This window comes from Urocitellus parryii, chromosome 1 (assembly GCF_045843805.1).
Source record: "Urocitellus parryii isolate mUroPar1 chromosome 1, mUroPar1.hap1, whole genome shotgun sequence".
Lineage (NCBI taxonomy): Eukaryota > Metazoa > Chordata > Mammalia > Rodentia > Sciuridae > Urocitellus > Urocitellus parryii.
In genome coordinates this window covers 235349823-235361897 of record NC_135531.1, presented here as the reverse complement: position 1 = coordinate 235361897, position 12075 = coordinate 235349823, and the positions used below count along the sequence as shown (strand labels likewise).

Below are 12075 nucleotides of genomic sequence, written 5' to 3'. Positions count from 1 at the left end.
CCTAGCTAGTCTCTAGTCCTATCTTAATCTTAATTCTTTACCTATGCTCAAGAACATTCTTGAATATGAATCAGATAGTCTCTAGTTACTGATTCTCATTAGGCCCATCAGAACTGACCACGAGGTCAAAGTTTATGCTAAAAACATCAACAAATGCCACTGACATGTGGGTGCCCCACTTCTCTGGCTTTTCCCCTCTTGGCACAGTGCTTTTCATTGTGTAAGTGGTATATCTTCATGAGGGGTCATTTTACCATTTTACCTACTGAACATTTGAAATTTTATAAAATGTGTTCTTAAAAACTACTCAGTAGTTTATTACTCATCTTTATAATTTACCAGAAGCTTTATTCAAACCTGTTTTTGTTTGAAAAAATATTTTCAAATTTGGATAAATTATCAATCCAGGAAAGTTTTGAATAATATGACTTATGGCTAATTTAGTTCTTCATTCCCATCTCTGCCAAACAAACATTTTAGGGGCAAAAGATCATAAGAAAAGAAAACATAATCTCTTTTTCAATGTGAACACCTATTAGAGAACATCCTAATCAGTCTGCCATATTAAATATTCCTAAATTGTAAGACATCTTCCTGCCACTCTGAAACATGTAAAAGAGAGCACACACAAGCAGTAAGTTAGTAATTCTTTATATAAAATGTGTCAAACCTCTCTCAGTTCTCTCTTGTTCCCCTTTCCATTTTCCAGTAACCACTATTCCACTGTCATTTTCTGATCAATTTTTAAAATTTTCACTAGTGAGTGAAAACATGCAATTTTTGTCTGCTATAGTTTGGATATCAAATGTCTCCCAAATACCCACATGTTAAAAGTTTGGCTACAAGCCTGTAGCACTATTGGGAGGTGTAAAAACCTTTAGGAACTAGGGCAGGTAGCAGAAAACTAGGTCATTGGGAGCAAGGGATATTGGGACGAAGGACTCTTCCTCTTTGTCTTTTTTTGCTTTCTGACCACCATTGGGTAAATAAGATTTCTTTTCTTCACTACATGCTCTAGCAGTGATGTACTGGGCCACTACAGTCCCAAAGCAACAGGGCCAAGTAACCATAGACTGAAACCAAAAACCAAAATAAATCTTTTACCTTATTAGTTGGATATCTCTAATATTTTGTTATAGTGATTGAGACCTAATTGGTTGTTAGGTTGTTGTTGCAATGTACAACCAGTTAGGTGTGTTTTATTTCACTTAATATGATGGCCTACAGACCTGTCTACTTTGATGCAATTAAGAGGAGAGAGGCTAAATAAGGGGCTTTAAAGCACAGTAAGAGCAAAGAATAAGCTGCAATATTCCATAGCACGGTAGGTTAATTATAGACTACAAAAAAAAAAAACTAGAACAGTACAAAATTTCCTAACACATAGAAATGATCAGTGTTTGATGAGATAAAAATGAGAAATATCCTGATTTGATCATTAAACATTGGATACATAAATCAAGGTATCATTTGTACATATATCATAATATATGTACAAATATTGTGTCACTATCTTAGGTTTTTATTGAGTTTAAACAAGTTTTTTTAATCATACTTTTTACCTTCCTTCTCCATGCTTCTTTTAATCTAAACTTGGTGAATGGAAACAGCTTTAGAAATAGTACAGTCATATTTTACAGAAGTCTTATATTTTATAATTAATAAAGATGATGGAGTCAAAATTATCCTTGATAATATTTTTACTGTAAATCTTCAGTTTAATGAAGAATGTAATCTTGCCTAATAATGTCTATAAATATACAAAGTAAATATCAGTGTATATTTTATCAAATAAGAGAAAAGGAAAGGAAGGGAAAAGATAGAAGAATGGTAGGATAAAAAGCTAAGAATCTGTAACATTACATAGATTAGCCACATTCTTGCTTCACTCAGGATTAATTTTTGGTCTTCACACACACAAGTAACAAAGCTCCAATCAATCTATCTCCTTGCCTCTCTTCCTCCTTGCTTCCTGTTTTTTTTCCTTAATTATTGTTTTGTAGAACAAAGAAGAAGCATAATCAGAGAAAATTAATCTATGACACAAATTTATTGTGTTATTTTTCCAATTGCTACTTGAACAACAAAATATTTTTGAAAGAATTTTGGGGACTGTATATGGGTGGTCTCCTTTACTCTCCATTTGTAATGCACAACACAGCAGGGTTATGTACTATCAACCTATCAGGTCTTGAAATTTTTTTATGCCAAATGCTTTTTTGTAATTCTCTAAAATATGTTTTATAAACATAAATCAATTCTATGATAAAACCAGTTTCAATTTACCAAAGGAAGAAAAGACTCATACATTCTGGATATTTATTATTATTTATTTTAATTTATCAACATAAGCACCCTCATATTTACATGTGAAATGAACATGGTGGTTACAAGTAACAGAGTCTCAATTTACTTACAGGATAAAGAGAAATATAGACTCTTTTTGGGAAAGATCTTATGGCGGCACACAAGATCTAAAACAGTGTTGCAGACTTCAGCACATCAAAACTAGAACCATGATCTAGTCAGCTGCCAAAAGTTACAGACACAAATGTCTCAGCATTGTAATCCTAAAAGAAATAGAGCTTCCTTTTCTAATGTCTGCATAGCCATTCCAGAAAAGCAAACTTTGTTCCTACTTGGGTCTGAAACCTACCTCTAGAGGAATCACTTAAGAATGAGTTCCTGTAACTGTTCAGATCTAGAACACATGCCTGTACCTATGGACACTGTATCCCTTTATCAGAAGACAAAAGGTAGGAGAAAAATTATACTCAACAGTCAAAAATATAATAGCTACCTTGTGGCTCCTTGGATATTAATTAGAATGTGAAAGAAAGTTTTTATGCCAAATGCTTTTTTGTAATTCTCTATGTTTTATAAACATAAATCAGTGTCTAAATAGTCCAGATATCTGCATTCTCAGAAAAAAATAATTTCCAGCTAAAATTCTATATTCCACTCCATTACAGGTAGATATCCTTAAGTAGATATTTGGGACGACATCTGAAATTTTAGACCACCCTAACTTCGAGAGGTAAGGTCAAGCTTTTGAGTGTCTCTTGCATTGCAAATAAGAGAATAAAAGAAGTTTATACCAGTGTGTGAAAAATTAAAGATGATGAAAATAGTCTGACCAAAGATTTAATTCAATCTCATTACACTTTCTTAAAACTTCCTTTCTCAATTAAAGAAACTATGTCCAAAAATTGGGTGAAGGCAAAATGAGCTAATCAATAAAGAAAGAAACTTAAAAGCATAAAAATCAATAGTCTAGTTCCTTTCCGAAACCAGAAGCCACAAAACTGAATCTCATCTCATTTTTGTCAATAGTTGTTTAAGAGTAATTTGGAAAACTATACAGGATTGTTACCATAGAAGTGAATAAATGAGCCAAAATCCTGAATAATCAATAGCATCTTTTTTCTTAGATTTATAAATATGTTTTGCATATCTTCTACAAGATCAGAGAATGACTAGATATGCTAACATATATTTAACTGATTATTCACAATCTGGAAAAAAAAGCAATCAATCTTTGAATTATTGAAATAAAGTCATTTCATGAAAATTCATAAGCTATATATACTTCTGTAAGGCTAAATATGAGTGCATAAAATATTCTGCTTTTTGAATTTAACATGACTTGTTTACACTGCCATTTATTTTATTTCACTTTCAATTCCCATACAAATGCAAACTCTTCACCTTTTCCTGTCTAAACAAAGTGTGCTATTAAAATCTAGATCATTAGAATATCTAAGTGTATATTTATCACAATCCTATCAGCAAGTTGGTTGATGCTCACATTGAAAAACAAGACTAATCATTTTCATATGGTCTAAGAAATAATAACAAATTGTTGAGCAGTTACTATGTGCCAATCTTTTTCAAAGCAATTTAAGGCATAAATGCTTTATAATACAGCATTTATCATAGAAATTAACATATCTTGCCAATAAGAAAACTCTAACAATTAGAAATGACCTGTAATCACCAAAGCTAGAAATGGAATCAAGTTCAACTTCAAATCCCACTGTATTATTTACTTTACTAAATTGTTTCCAAATTATAGACTTATACTGATGGAAAAAATTATTTTTCCCGATCATTTATTTTATTCCCTGAGATGATGAGACGTCTTTACACTTTGTAATGTGACTTGCAACAACTCCCTGCAGAAAAAAATAGACTTCCCTCCTCACTGTCAGGCTTATCCTTGTGATTTACCTCCCTCCTGGGACTGTGAATATGTTTGATGTATGTTATGTCCGAACAGAAGCATTAAGAAATACTGCAATTTTCCACACTTGCTCTTTTCTCTCTGACTTGAGTATTTGGTTAGAAACAAAATATAATTTCCCACTCTTACCTGATTCCCAGAGTAGAAAAAAATGTGCAGCAAATAAACAACTATAGGTATTTAATATCAGAGAGAATTAAATATTTGTTGGTGTTAATCTTTCAGATTTGGAGCTCTATGCTGTTGCAAATAGATACTAAATACAAGCAGTACTGTAAATATTGAACAGAATATTATTATTCTAACAGCTATGAAATAAAAGGAGTCATCTTAGAAGATTGTGTTTCCCATTATAGGCAAAATTTAAATTAGAGAAATCTTTTTAAGTTAAACTATTCACTATTAGAAGATAACTATGTTGCCTTCTGTGCATCTTGAGAGCATGAAGACTAAAGGCACATACTAAGGAGAGAGAGACAATAAATAAATAAATAAAAGGGAAGGATGCTGGATACCTGTGATGATATGAAGCTACCATTCCAGGTCAGGTTATAGACCTCCAGCCTCCTTCTAATGTAAGAAAAATAACATTGTGCTTGTTGAAGCCATTATGGTCAGGTTTCTATTACTCTCCACCAAAGACAATCTTAACTGTAACAAGATGTTGTTCCACATCCTTAGCAGGACTTGGTGTTGTCTATGTTCTAGATTTGGGGGATTCTAGTAAGGTGGTAATAGTATCTCATTATTGTTTAAATTCACATTTCCCTGATAGCATGTGATGTGGAACGTCAGTTCCACATGTTTAATAGCCTTCTCTGTATCTCTTTTAGTGAGATGTTCCTTAAGGTCATTAACCCATCCATCAAGTATATTTTCTTATTGTTGACTTTTAAGAGTTTTTTTTGTGGATTTTGAATAATAGTTCCTTATCAAACATATTCTTTGCAAAGATTTTCTCCTTGCTTCTTTTGTAGTTTCTTCATTTATTTTTATTATTTCATTTCATTTATTTTCATTTTCTCATTAGTCTTTCAGAAATTTTTTATCTTAATTAGAAGTAATTTTAATATTTGAATATTTCCATTTTTATTTACCCAAAGTCTTGCCAGGCACAGTGGTGCATACCTGTAATTCCAGTTATAAGGAAGGCTGAGGCAGGATGGCAAGTTGGAGGCCAGCCTGAGCAACTTATCAAGATGCTACTACTTCAAAATGAAAAACAAAAAGGGCTGGGAATATAGCTCAGTGGTAAAGCACGCCTGGGTTCACTTCCCAGTGCCAAAAATAAAATAAAATTTTTAATGAAAATAAAAATTAGAAAGGCTAGGGATATCACTTAGTGGTAAAATGCCCCTGGGTTCATAAATAAATAAACAAAGAAACAAACTCAAAGTCTTATATCTTTTACCATTGATAATACTTCTTTTTTGCTTTCTCTCTTTTCTACTTTTTCAAACTAGTATTTTTAAAAAGCTTTTGTACTCATTTAGCAATTGATGATTAAAAATAAAATATCAAATTTTGTTTTTATTATGCCTGCTTTGTGATTTCTTCATTTATTTTTTACTTCCTTTTCTCCCAGGGAGTCCTAAGTTCCTTCATTTAAAATATTCATAAAGATTTAACAAGGAAAGCATTTAAAGTATTAGGATGATTGGCCTCCACAATAGTTCCAATGAACATTCCTCCTCATGTCAGTGTCCTGTGTAGTCCTGTCACACACTGAATCAGCACTGTCCCATTCAAGCAAGAGGATGACAGAAGGTCATAAAAGGGAGAATAGATTCAGCCTTGGTGTCTTGGGTCACTCACACTGGGGCAACTAGCTGCTATGTCACGAGGACTCAAGCAGCTTCAGGTAAAGAGGCCACTGAGAGGAGCTGAGTTCTCCTGACAAAAGTCAGTATCACTGACCTTGTTGCTAGTTGACCTACCTTGCAAGTGGGTGTTCCAACTTCAGTCAAAACAAAAGAGGACATCTTTCCTGACTGACATGTAAGTGTAACTCTATAAGAGACACTAAGCAAACCTTATACCCCAGCAACTATCAAATTTCTTTCCTACAGAAACCATGCAATATGATTCCTATTTAAGCCTATTTAAGAAGGTAAGTTTTGGAAAACTTTGATACATAGCACTATATCATTAATCTGGGCTTACAAAATTTTCTCTAGGAAGAATTTTTGCTATGCCTCAATACTTTGGTAGGAACTAAAGTTCATTCTGGTGTTTTTGATATTTTTATTTTACCTTTTCATTTCCTTCTTTTCTATATACATTATTTGAAGCTTTCTTCATTTTTTTGATATCTAAGAGGCACTTGATGGTATCTTCTTTGATTCCTTGAATAACTTTATTTCCCTTGAATGCAGGAATAGATTTTTCCCTTGTTCAATAATTTCAAAGTTACATTTTCATTTACTAATTTACAAACATAGGTCTTCTAGCTTCTATTTTATTGTTGTGAGTACAAAGTTTGATAGTAATCTGATTTCCTCCCATAGCCAAATTGGCTTTTGCTAACCTCAATTTTCTAGAGACTTGTAAGATTTCTTCTCTTGCTCATTATAGTTCTTGATTTTTACCAGAATATGCCTAGGAGTGTTTTTTTTTTTTTTTTTTTCCCCTTCAGTGCAGCCTATAAATTAAGTAAACCTTTCAAATCTGCAAATTCAGGTCTCTGCAGCTCAAGAAAATTTTCTGGTTTTGTTTATTTATTCTCTTCCTCCTAGTTCTTTTTCTCCTTCAGGAGGATTTATTTGCATTTAATCTCTTGGATCTCTTTTATAAGTCTTTCAGCTTTTGTTTTACTTGTCTGTTTTGAGATATCCCTGTATCTGATAACCCAGAAAGTTAATTCTGCTTTTCACCTTGATGGTGGTCTCCTTTAATTCACAGTCTGAATTTTCTAAGTTTGATTAGCATGACTATATTACTCCAAGAGGATTTATAATATTGCAGCTAGAAATTTGAAGGGCTAGGTTGTTTTTTCTTTTTTGTTTAATTCTCTAATAAATCTATATTACTAGGTGTGTGTTTTGATTATTCAAACTTATATTGAATACAAAAAGGTTTTATGCATTTATTTGTATATTCATCGATTGGCTTCATTTGGATTCAGGTTTAAATTGTGGACAATGTTAAGATGAGAACAGCAAAGGGATAAGCCTACTCTGAGTTTATGAATCAAGAATAAAGTGGTGGGGCTGGGGATGTGGCTCAAGCGGTAATGCGCTCACCTGGCGTGTCCGGGGTGCTGGGTTCGCTCCTCAGCACCACATAAAAAAAATAAAACAAAATAAAGATGTTGGGTCCACCGAAAACTGAAAAATAAATATTAAAAAATTAAAAAAAAAAGAATAAAGTGGCCACCAGTTGCTTGAGGCCCTTGCAGTAAGTCCTTCTCCTGACAAGTCTTTCCATATGTTCCTCTTTCCTATATAAGAAAACCCAACCTATTTCTTTTTACCCTTGGCATTTTTTGAAAGACTCAGCTTGCTATTTGAGTTTGTTCCTGGCATTTAAACACTCTCACTAGAGCATTCCTAACCAATTTCACTAATTCCTCCCAGAAACTCCTTTCAGGAACTTCTCCCTTCCAGAGTTATTCCAGGCAATAATCCAGGTAAGTTCCTGTTCCTCATATCATCACTCATGTTGTTTCCATAAATTGGAGACTTCAATCCTGTTCATAGCCTGAAAGTGGCATTCACAAATGGCACAGAAGAAGCCAATAATATAAATTTGGCTGAGGAGGAGAGGAGAAGCCATGCTTGGCTCCATATTTGAAGAATTTCCTTTATTTCTATTAAAATAGGAAGGGATATTGCATATGTGATACTTTTCTTTTACTGCCATGACAATGCCCAAAGTTGAGTGGCCCAACATAGCATAAGTATATTATCTCATAATGTCCTCAAACAGCATAACTTTATTATCTCATATTGTCAAAAGCCTGCATGGTAGAAATCAAAGTTTTAGTGAGGCTGCATTCCCCAGTGGAGGCTGTAGGGAAATATCTGCTTCTCAGCACATTGGGATATTCACTAAATTTTGTTCCCACATTTGCAAGACTGAGCTTCTCTTTTCCTTTCAGAGTGTTAGCGGGGTGCCCACATTTCTTCTTAAGCTTTCCATCTGGTCCTTCCAGTTATGGAAGGTCAAGTCTCTCTCCATTTTTCCCTTCTATTGCAGATCTTTAAAAGTTCTCTGCCTTTAGGGTTTCTAGTGATTAGACTGGGACCAACAGATAATCCACTATGGCCATTTATTAGTTTACTTACATTTAAAAACCCATTCTATCATATCATGGCAAATAGGCTAAATTCAGAAATTATGTCTTGAAGATCTTTGAAGAGACATTTGTCTAATGCAGCATATTTAAATAATGTTGTAATTCACACATTTTGTACAGAGTAGTTAAATATAAAGGAGAAGAATTATTATTTGCAGCTTCTAAAATATAACCATGTATCCTAAAGTAACCTATCAGAATCCTAAATCCAGTTGATTGATTAACATTAGAAAGAAAAATGAGTAATTTCTATGGTTATAAGAGGGAAGAAGAATGGATGGTAAAAATTAAATCAAAGAAGTTGAAGGATAAGAAAGATCCAAGAGGTTGAGGTGGGTAATAGAGCTCAAAGCTTTAATAAAAATAAATATAAAACCTGAAAGTTTTTATTTTATTTAATAAGTTGTCATTGAACACTTTTGCAGAAGAATTTCTATGAAGTGGCTGAGGTGGGGAAACAGTGGAAATTTTATTACAGTGGATTAAAATACCAACAAGAAAGTGATCATAGAGATTTTTAATGTTTTGAACTCAAAATATAAGGGGAAAACTTGTAGCCAGAGCAAAGGTTCATGCAGTTAAAAGGCCATTGATTGAAGGGAGTTAAGGATCTGGAGAAAGTTTTCATGTTTGGATACAAAGTGAGAGAGGACATGCTCACATAGGCAGCACATATACTATAATTGGAACAATAAAGAGATTAGCATATCCCCTATGCAAGGCTGACACACAAATTTATGAAGTGTTCCATATTTAAAAAAGAGTGAGAAAGGAAAATGTATGTCAAGAATGATGTTCAGGTTTCTGTAGTTCCTTGGTAGATGATGCTACCAAGCATTCACCAGTAATCAGTGAAAGAGAACACCAGTGCTGGAGTGGAAAGAAGACACATTTAATGTTACACTTTCTTGCACAGATCACTAGTTAACTTTCTGATAACCACGTTTCCCCTAACTCTTACAGCCCATTTTGTGTGCTGATAAGCAATTTGCTGGGCTAAAATACAATATTTTCTAACCCCCTTGGCAATTAGGGATAGCCAAGAGATGTTAAGTGAGGCAGGAAGTTAGATCTCCCCTAGGTATCCAGGATAAGGGTCTTAGAGAAGGAAAGGAAGGGAGGGGGACATTGTGCCAACCTGAAAGAAGACCTCAGGTCTGGGGAACATCTTGTGACTTGCTAATTTTTGTCCGCTTTAATAACAATGATTTCATCTGATTTACAATACTTGTTCCTGTTTCTGGAATCTTCAATCACAGAAGCCCTTCTTTAATTATCATTGCTCCTACCCCTAACAAAAGCCAACTACTAAATAGACCCTTACTTAAAACAAGGTTGGATCCATCCTCTTGATTATATAAATAAAGGATTAAAAATATGCATTTCTAATTGGCTTATTAATCAAGAGCTTGATTGATGCCTCACCCCACCAATCGCCTTCAAAGATGCCCTTAAAAACCTCTAGACAACAGACTCCATTAGCTTCACTTTCTTGGGGCCTCTCCCCTTCAGGAGCTCTGATTTTTTTCTTGTCATTGTTCCAATAAATCCTGTTACTTTTCCCTCACCCTTGTGTCCATTGATTTAATTCCTTGAATTCATAAGACAAAGAACCCACCCATCCATGCTCCCTGTAACTTAAGCAGATGTCATTCTAGATAGCAAGATAGCTCCTAGATAGCTCCTTAAACAAGACTAGTGCAACTGAGAAGGAACTCTCCTGCCTTTCCCAACCTTCAAACTTCTTCCAATGTAAAAGGCGAATCAAAGGGTTGTAGTACCAGTAGCCCTCTTGGTTCTTGAGGTGATCTTGTACACTGATGACCTCAGTTTGCATGGGAGAAAAATAAAAAAGAAACAAACCAGAAATATCAAATTACCTGAAGTTCAAAACCAAGTGTGGTGAGGGAAATGAAAAAGGTGGTCCTTCTGTAAATAAAATAAGGATTTAATAGATAAGCTTATTAAGAAACCTATTCAATTTGCAGGGCAGATGATCTTTATTTTTCCTGGTATGGGGTTATGATAATTACAATGCACCAGTGAAAGGGTAAAGTTTCTAAGCTGTAAAGCCTGAGTTAAAATGTAAAAGACGGGGCATTGTAAAGTTTCTAAGCTGCAAGTCCTGAGTTAAAAAGTAAAGGACCAGGTATTGTTAAGTTCCTCTGCTATACCCAGAACCTGAAATTCCTGAGGCAGTTAAGACAACGCCCTACTGGCCATTTAGCCTAGGGCCCTGTGTAGGCATACAGGGCCCGAATCAATCAGTTTGAATGTGTACCCCGCTTAGGAGTGACCAATCACCCCCACCCGACCTGTTCCGGCCAATGAATGTGCTAATCATGTCTCAGAGTTGTTGTTCAATTTTCCTGCGCCTCATGCTGATTTGTTCTGATGTATGCAAAGCCCCCGCCCTCCCCAAAAAGTGTACTTAAGCACTGCTTAACCTCTGCTCTGGGCTCTGGGCTGCTCTGCCTTCTTGAGTGAGCCTGGAGCCTCAGCACGCTGAATTGGATCCTCAATAAATCCCCTTCTGCAATTGTATGAGTCAGTCTCTTGGTGGTCTCTTCCTCCGACTTTTCGCCGGACCCTTACACCAGTAAATACGTCATTTTTCACTCTCCTTTTCCAAATGGTGTTTTTTATGAAGACAAACTTGTATAATTTCACTATCGTATACTGGCTATGTCAAAGAAGAAATGTGTCTTTTACTTTAAACTTCCAGAATTACAAATCCATACCCAGAATATGGAATGATAGAGTAATAAATTTGGATTTTTGAGTTTGAATTAATACTTTGATGGAATCTGGACTTAAAATGGGGGGGGGGAGAATTAGTTTATTGAGTATATACAATGGAAGTTGTGCATGAGCAGAGAAGTGACCAAAGAATCAAAGCACCAAAGAGTCATGTTGAATTATCTTTCAACATTAATTAATTCTCTCTGTAATAGAATCTTTGTACATAACTTAATCCAACCTAACAGAAGAAAAAAAAGATACATCAAAACAATATCTTTGTTTCATGGCAAAACTTATAGAAACAAAGTAAATTAAATATTATGGAGAATATTAGAGTGATCCTAATAATATTAATATTATGTTTGATGTCCTTTTGGTCCTTGCTTTCACATGGAATTGCTTTCTCGGAAAACCATAAAAATATTCTGTCAATTTTCAGAGTTCCTAACAGCTTGTATTTTCACACCAATTTATTTAACAACTTCAAATAACACCTTTAATTTCTAATTACTTTCACTAAAAAAAGTATTCAGAAATTAAAAATGCAAAAAGTTTATTCATTATTATGTATGATATTTACTTATAGTTTTCATCATGATTTTTCACAGCTATGCAATGTTAATACTATTGCTTTCAAACCCTTTAAAAAAACTAAGAAAAATGATACCATAATGGCCTGATCATCTTGTAATGGCTAAAGTAATAAAAGTAATTTATTCAAAAGTTTTTCTCCTCAAAATTAAGAATTAGAATTTTGTTATAAATATTAAATTAGTAAATTTTGAACTATCCA

General features: G+C 34.1%; 1 non-coding gene across 1 annotated transcript; it reads left to right on the top strand.

The window, feature by feature from the left end:
* The first annotated feature begins 9193 nt into the window (after nt 1-9193).
* Nucleotides 9194-9297, top strand: LOC113191102 (U6 spliceosomal RNA). Its single transcript, XR_003301862.1, has one exon. It is a non-coding gene; the product is annotated as a U6 spliceosomal RNA (small nuclear RNA).
* Nucleotides 9298-12075: the final 2778 nt, after the last annotated feature.